The 7,259-nt window shown below is 41.8% G+C and overlaps 1 long non-coding RNA gene across 1 annotated transcript; it reads right to left on the reverse strand.

Moving 5' to 3' along the window:
• Positions 1-4,998: 4,998 nt before the first annotated feature.
• LOC121706680 lies at positions 4,999-7,008 on the reverse strand. Its single transcript, XR_006031104.1, has 3 exons — positions 6,998-7,008; positions 5,687-5,690; positions 4,999-5,096 (listed from the first exon to the last, which is right to left on the reverse strand). It is a non-coding gene; the product is annotated as an uncharacterized LOC121706680 (long non-coding RNA).
• Positions 7,009-7,259: the final 251 nt, after the last annotated feature.

Consider the following 7,259-nt stretch of genomic DNA (forward strand, 5'->3'; position numbering starts at 1 on the left):
CGTAGCCGATTTAGAATCCCCCGCCCCCTCACAATGGTTTCACCCATCACCATCAGCGCAGTGACCCCCGCGAAATTTCACCATTGGCAGCAGATTGCACAGTGCATGCAACTATGTGTCAACTGTCTGTAGGCCTACAACAAAGTGGTAAGTTTGACCACCAAGTCGAAAAAGTCCATAATCAGACCCATAGTCAGTCCATAAATCAGTTATATAGGGGATTGTGGGTAAAAGGTCAGAGGGGATTGTGGGTAACGCAGCTGTGCCATAGGGGGAGAGGGAGTTAAGTCATTTAGAGACGAATGACCGCGTCGCAGGAAGTGCATCATAACAAAGGGACGCCAGACCCTCTTGTAACAGCTGTACTCAGCGATACTGCAGACTCGTAAAAGTAGTTAAAAATAAGGCAGAAAAAGGACAAGTTTCCTCATGCTGCTTCCTTATGTTGGAATGTGCAAAAATGTACAAACAATCAAGAGGATGCCTTCTTATGTGATTTCTGCAACAGTGATACTGCAAACATGTTGATAGCCTATTTTTATGCTGTAGTGTAAAGCATGTCACACAGTAGCCTAGCCTACAGAAAACACTTAATTGATGCGATATAATGATAACTTGTTAAATGTATGCCTACAATGGTTTATTAAACATCATAGTTTATTTAGTCAGTCATCATGTTCATGTTAATGAATAGGAATGACATCTAAACGATAGCCATAAAGTGAGTCACAAGCTCCTCCCAGCTGACTCTGGCAGATCACATGGACAGTCAGTCACGATCGATTATTTAATAAATAAATGTAAATTGCAAATAATAATAAAAAGCTTCTACCTAATGTGACTATTTTTTCCATGAACTGTCAAAGAAAACACGTTTTTTCCCGCTGTATTCTCCATAAAGAGTAAAGTAAATTATGTACTTATTTCCGGAATTGACGTCACTTCCTGGACTCGTCTGAGGCTGGTCTGTATGGGTCTGAGGTCTCTCAATGACTTAACCCCTACTGTATAGGGGGTTGTGGGTAAAAGGTCAGAGGGGATTGTGGGTAGGAAGTGCTTTTAGCAGCTCCAGCTCTGAGGGAGGAAATCAGGAAATGAGTAGTGCAGGTGCGGCACCTCCGGAAATGAGTGAAATGCTCACCGACCTCACACACACTCACCTTACACACACTCACCTTACACAAATCACCTTACACACACTCTCTCACACACATACACACACACACTCTCTCACACACATATACACACACACTCTCACACACACATAAACACACACACTCTCTCAAACACACACATACACACACACACTCTCTCTCTCACACACACATAGACACACATACACACACACAGACACATTTTCACACACTCACACACACACATACACTCTCTCTCTCACACACACACACATAGACACACACACACATACTCTCTCTCTCTCACACATACACACAATACTCTCTCACTTACACTACTAAACTAAACTTTCTCACATACACTACTAAACTCTCTCACATACACTACTATACTATAATTATGGCCTAGGCGGCCCCTCATGCTGTATTGTGCATGAGTTTGTGTGTGTGAGAGAGAGAAAGTGTGTGTGTGTGCATGTGTTTGTGTGTATTTGCACACTATTGTGTGGGCATCCTGTGGGATGTCCACTATGAGCCCAGCTGAGTCATGCTTGGCACTGCTGCCTGCTGAGTCATGCTTGGCACTGGAGGCCAAATGAGGCCGTACTGCAGTGCTGGTGGGGGACGGAACTCTCTAGAAGGGCTGCATGACGCGTGCGCGCACACACACACACACACACATGCTAGTGCATTTAAACCCTTCGGATGGTTGGTTTCGGTTTCGGTTGGTTTGCGTCAGTCAGAATGCAACAGTCGCACTCAGGTGCACACCAAATGCATCGGTCTGAGACCTTCAAAAATAGTTGGTGCGCACCATCTAATGAACTCTGGTGCGGTCCTGCTGGTGAGAAAGTGAACCTGAAATTAACAGGTCCAAGATCACTGAATTGTGGGTAAAACCAGACCAGGTAAATTTCAATTCCTGTTCACTTCCGATATAATTGACATGCAAGATTGGTCCCAGATATAACGTGAACCGTGGACAAGCGTTGACGCATTCCAGGCATCATGTTTAATTAGCTGCCCTACATTATAACAAATAACAAAATAATATATATATATATATATAAACATATAAAATAATATATAAACATAATAATGCCCTACATGATAACAAATAACAAAATCAAAATGTGCAACTGGTCTATGAGCTCTCACACTAAAAAAACTGTGTTGAGAACAACATTATGAAATAAAGAACAAAGAGAACACAGGCTTAAGATTTCAAAACAAATAATTGTTAACACCTTTCTGCCCTTTTCATCTCACGTAGCCCCCTAGTGGCAGCTCACGTGTACCACAGTTTGGGAATCCCTGACCTAAAGTAACATTGACATCTCTAGTTCATTGTGAATTCATCATGTGTTCAGTATGTAAACATTAGGAATTATGAGTTAGTTACTGCTTGTACCTTATGAATTCATCATGAGTTTATGATACAGTATAAAGGAGAACACACTGATGACACCAACTAAATAAGACTCTATTAATGAGGAAAAACACATTTGTTAATCCTTAAGTAATGTTGAAAACATACTTCATAAAGATGAATTTGTTTGTTAATGCTTAACTAATACTTAACTAATGGTAAATTGTGTACCCCTACTGTAAAGTCTTACCCCAATATTGGGATATGAATGTTGGGACGTGAAGACCAAGTGAAGACAGCTTGGCCCTTGCTGTGTCAAGGATAACACATAGGGTTCATTAAAACTTGAACAGGGATTTTTAATTGGCTGCGTAGAGATGTGTGAAGGGAGCTGATTCAGCCAGAGAGGACAGACCTTTCATCCCCCTTTCATTACAATTCCAGCCCTCACTTCCTGCTCATTCTACAGCCATCTTCACTTCATTAAAAATACATAAATCCAACACTGCCACATCAAAAGGACGACACGGAATCCACTTCCAATACAACTTCCTGATAAATACTCAATCTATATGTAAATATAAGGGCTGTCTGAAACGAGCAAAAGAATGAGAACACATTACCTTTCCCCACCATGCTCAGAGCGCCCAGAGGCAAAGTTATGACTTTTAATGAAAGCTGGGAGCAGATACGGCAGCAGAGGTGTGTGACTGCAGAGCGTGAGCAGGAGAGATTACTCCCCTAAGTCTAAATGGAGTGATTGTGTTGGGATGCGTCAGCAGCACTCTCGCCAAACTCTAGTTCAACTCCAGCTCAAGCATCTCAACTCATAACGAGTTTTCTGCACAAGTTTCAGTCCTCTCAGCGTTACCACTGGCTCTGGGTGCAACATAAACTCGGCGAAGACAAAATGATTTCATGTTCAAACCAGCATGAATATGCATCACCTACAAAACAGCACAAATGGCACGTGTATCTGTCCCTTCTGTTTTCATGATTCTCCAGGACACTCCTGTTATACACAGTCATAAGAATTCCATTATGGACGCCAGCCTTACATGTAGCGATCCAAAGAATGGAACAGTACATAAACAATCTCAAAACTATACTTAATCCAGGTCGATATGATCTGTTTTAAACAGTAGCTCTGATCAAATCAAATCATATGTTGAAATAAAAACAGCTGAAGGGCATCTGTTTTTAAATTTAAAACAAGCAAACAAGCATGACCGTCTGAATCTTTGCAACATGGTTGGGGGAGTTGGGGCATTTTTTTGCCTTTGTAAAAGGTTTGGTGGGAACTTCTGGATTAATATAATATAATATAATATAATATAATATAAAAGATTAGATTATTGACATCAGAATCATTTTATTGCCATCATTTTATTACAAGGAATTTGACTTAGTGAAATGGTGCAAGACACATAAAAAGTATTTAAATACAATATTATATATATAATATAATATATTATAATATGGGCCTATACATATATGCAACTATGACAAAGTGCAGATGCAGGAACAAAAACAATTTGCAGAAACGTTTTGTTGAGGAGACAATTGCAGAGGGGATAAAACTTTTTTTGTGGCGTGAGGTCCTGGTCCTGATGGACCGCAGCCTCCTGCCAGAGGGGAGTGTCTCAGACAGACTGTGTCCGGGTGGGAGGGGTCTGCAGCAATCTTTCCCGCCCGCCTCAGGGTCCTGGAGGTGTACAGACTTTGGAGAGAAGGCAGGCTGCCGCCAATCACTCTCTCAGCAGAGCAGATGATGCACTGAAGTCTTCCCCTGTCCTTGGCAGTGGTAGCAGCATACCAGATGGAGATAGAGGAGGTGAGGATGGATTCTATGATGGTAGAGTAGAAGTGCACCAACATCGATTCTTGCAGGTTGAATTTCCCCAACTGCCGCAAGAAGTACATCCTCTGGTGTGCTTTTCTGATGAGGGAGCTGATGTTAGGCTCCCACTTCAGATCATGTGACATGATGGTTCCCAGGAAGAAGAAGGACTCCACAGTGTTCACTGGGGACTCATGGAGTATGATGCAGTTAGCAGAGTACAGATAATGAGCCAATGAAATGCAGTTGACATCCAACCAGAAGTGCAAAGAAGCATTAAATACCAAAGTGCAGGTTGAGTGCAGTATTCTGTGCAGTTATGTAGACCCATGGAGATTAAGTACAAGTACAAGTACAAGTGTATAGTTGGATAAATACAGGTTTTCCACAAGTCTACAGTGACAGATAAGGAGGGTTATGTACAGAGAGTATAAATAGACATTCTATATAACTGATTATATATATATATATATATATATATATATATATATATATATATATATATATATAGTTATATAGGTTATGGAATATAAATAATAAATATAAATTTAATGTGTATTATTGGGTGTGTTAGCAGTGAAAGGGCATTGATGAAACAGTGCAGGAGTAAATGTAAACATGTTAACAGTGCAGAAGTAAAAAGTAAAGAGGTAAACAAGTAAATAGCTAAGGTGTGAATGCTAGACAGGAGGTGTAGTTTTGTTCAGCAGTGTTACAGCCTCTGGAAAGAAGCTGAGCCTGCTGGTGTGGGAGCCTAGGCTCCTGTATCGCCTGCCAGACGGGAGTAGACCATGGGTTGGGTGGGTGGCATCCTTGACAATGGATTTGGCTTTGTACAGCATTTATGATATGTGTTGTGGATGGAGGGGAGTTGGGAGCCAATAGTCCTTTAGGCAGATTTCACTACGCTTTGTAATGCCTTCTGATCGGCAGTGTTGCAGTTGCCGTACCATACAGATGCAGTTAGTGAGTATGCTCTCAATGGTACAGCGGTAGAAGGCTGTTAGAATCCTAGGACAGGTGTGCTATCTTCAGGGTTCATAGAAGGTAAAGGCGTTAATGCGCTTTCTTCACCAGACTGGAGGAGTTGAGAGACCAAGAAAGATTTTCAGTGATTTTCAGTTTCAGGACCCCAAGGAACTTAAAGCTAGACAGATGTTCCACCTCAGAACCGCTGATGTGGATGGGGGTGTGTGCCTTGCTTTTGCATAACACACACACACACACACACACACACACACACACACACACACACATATTGACCATGATAAGGTGCTATGGTAGAGTGTTTGCAATGGTGGTAGTGCAAAAGTAAACAGTGCAGGGATTACACAGTGCAATAACTTTGCTTGTTATGAAATATTAACTATGACTATGAAAAGACAAGAATGTAAAAAAGAATGTAAACAAAATAGAATTGCTTAACAGACAAGAAAAAGAATATACTTTAAGAACATTATATAACAGGGAATACGTTATAAGGTGTAGATGTCATAACCACAGTCCAGATTGTGTAGAAGAGCTAAATAGCCTGTAAAAAAGTCAGGTGTGCAGCAGGCAAAGTGATATGATGGTAGAGGCTGAGAGAGACAGACAGCAGGCAAAGTGATATGATGGTAGAGGCTGAGAGAGACAGACAGCAGGCAAAGTGATATGATGGTAGAGGCTGAGAGAGACAGACAGCAGGCAAAGTGATATGATGGTAGAGGCCGAGAGACACAGACAGCAGGCAAAGTGATATGATGGTAGAGGCCGAGAGAGACAGACAGCAGGCAAAGTGATATTATGGTTGAGGCCGAGAGAGACAGACAGCAGGCAAAGTGATATGATGGTAGAGGCTGAGAGACAGACAGCAGGCAAAGTGATATGATGGTAGAGGCTGAGAGACACAGGCTCATGATGAAAAGTCCATTTCTCCCCTTTTGTGTGGTATTGAAAAGTTGGATGGCCTTCGGGACAAAGAACCTCCTCAACCTGTCTGTTGAGCAAGACAGTGAAGGCTCACTGCTCCAGCCATACATTTCCTTTAAAAGCTCACTGCTCCAGCCATACATGTCCTTTAAAGGCTCACTGCTGCCACCTGCTAGTGGCCCCTGTGCATCAAATAAGCTCAGGGCAAAGACTCTCTCAGTTCATTGATCAAAGCTCTTACGCCTGAATTATCATGAAGGAATAGTAAACAGATAGTTGGATGTTAGCAAACCAAATGATTTCACTTCATGCTTTCACTGGCCTCTCAACATCATAGGCCTACATCATTGAGTAATCCAGAAACTAACACATGAAAGCAATATTGGGGGCCTCTTGATTTGCTTTATTATATAAAATTCAAAAACATAAAAAACCCTAAAGACATCATTGCGTTACACTAGTTTGCTTTATTGTCCACAGCTATATAAATCAGCTGTGTTAACAGGTGGCATGGTAGGCCTACGGGTTAATGCAACTTTGCATGTGTAGCCTATTTATTAAGTATATATACTCTTTTGATCCCGTGAGGTAAATTTGGTCTCTGCATTTATCCCAATCCGTGAATTAGTGAAATACACAGCACACAGTGAGGTGAAGCACACACTAATCCCGGCACAGTGAGATGCCTGCAACAACAGCGGCGCTCCGGGAGCAGTGAGGGGTTAGGTGCTAGATCAAGGGCACTTCAGCCGTGCCTACTGATCGGGGTTCGAACCGGCAACCCTCCTAAGCGTCCTAAGCGCTAACCAGTATGCCACGGCTGCCTCTATTAGTCTTCTTTGTTTAGAGATTTTGTTGAAACCTGTGAGTGTTATTCATATAAAACGCGTCTTCAATCGTTCAGTCGATTTTTCAAAGAATATTTTAGCTTCCTCTTGACCATTACAGTAAGCGAACTGCATAACATACGACTTTTATTTTGGTAGTGTTTTTCAGTAGCCATGAC

The sequence above is a fragment of the Alosa sapidissima genome, chromosome 4 (genome assembly GCF_018492685.1).
Source record: "Alosa sapidissima isolate fAloSap1 chromosome 4, fAloSap1.pri, whole genome shotgun sequence".
NCBI lineage: Eukaryota > Metazoa > Chordata > Actinopteri > Clupeiformes > Clupeidae > Alosa > Alosa sapidissima.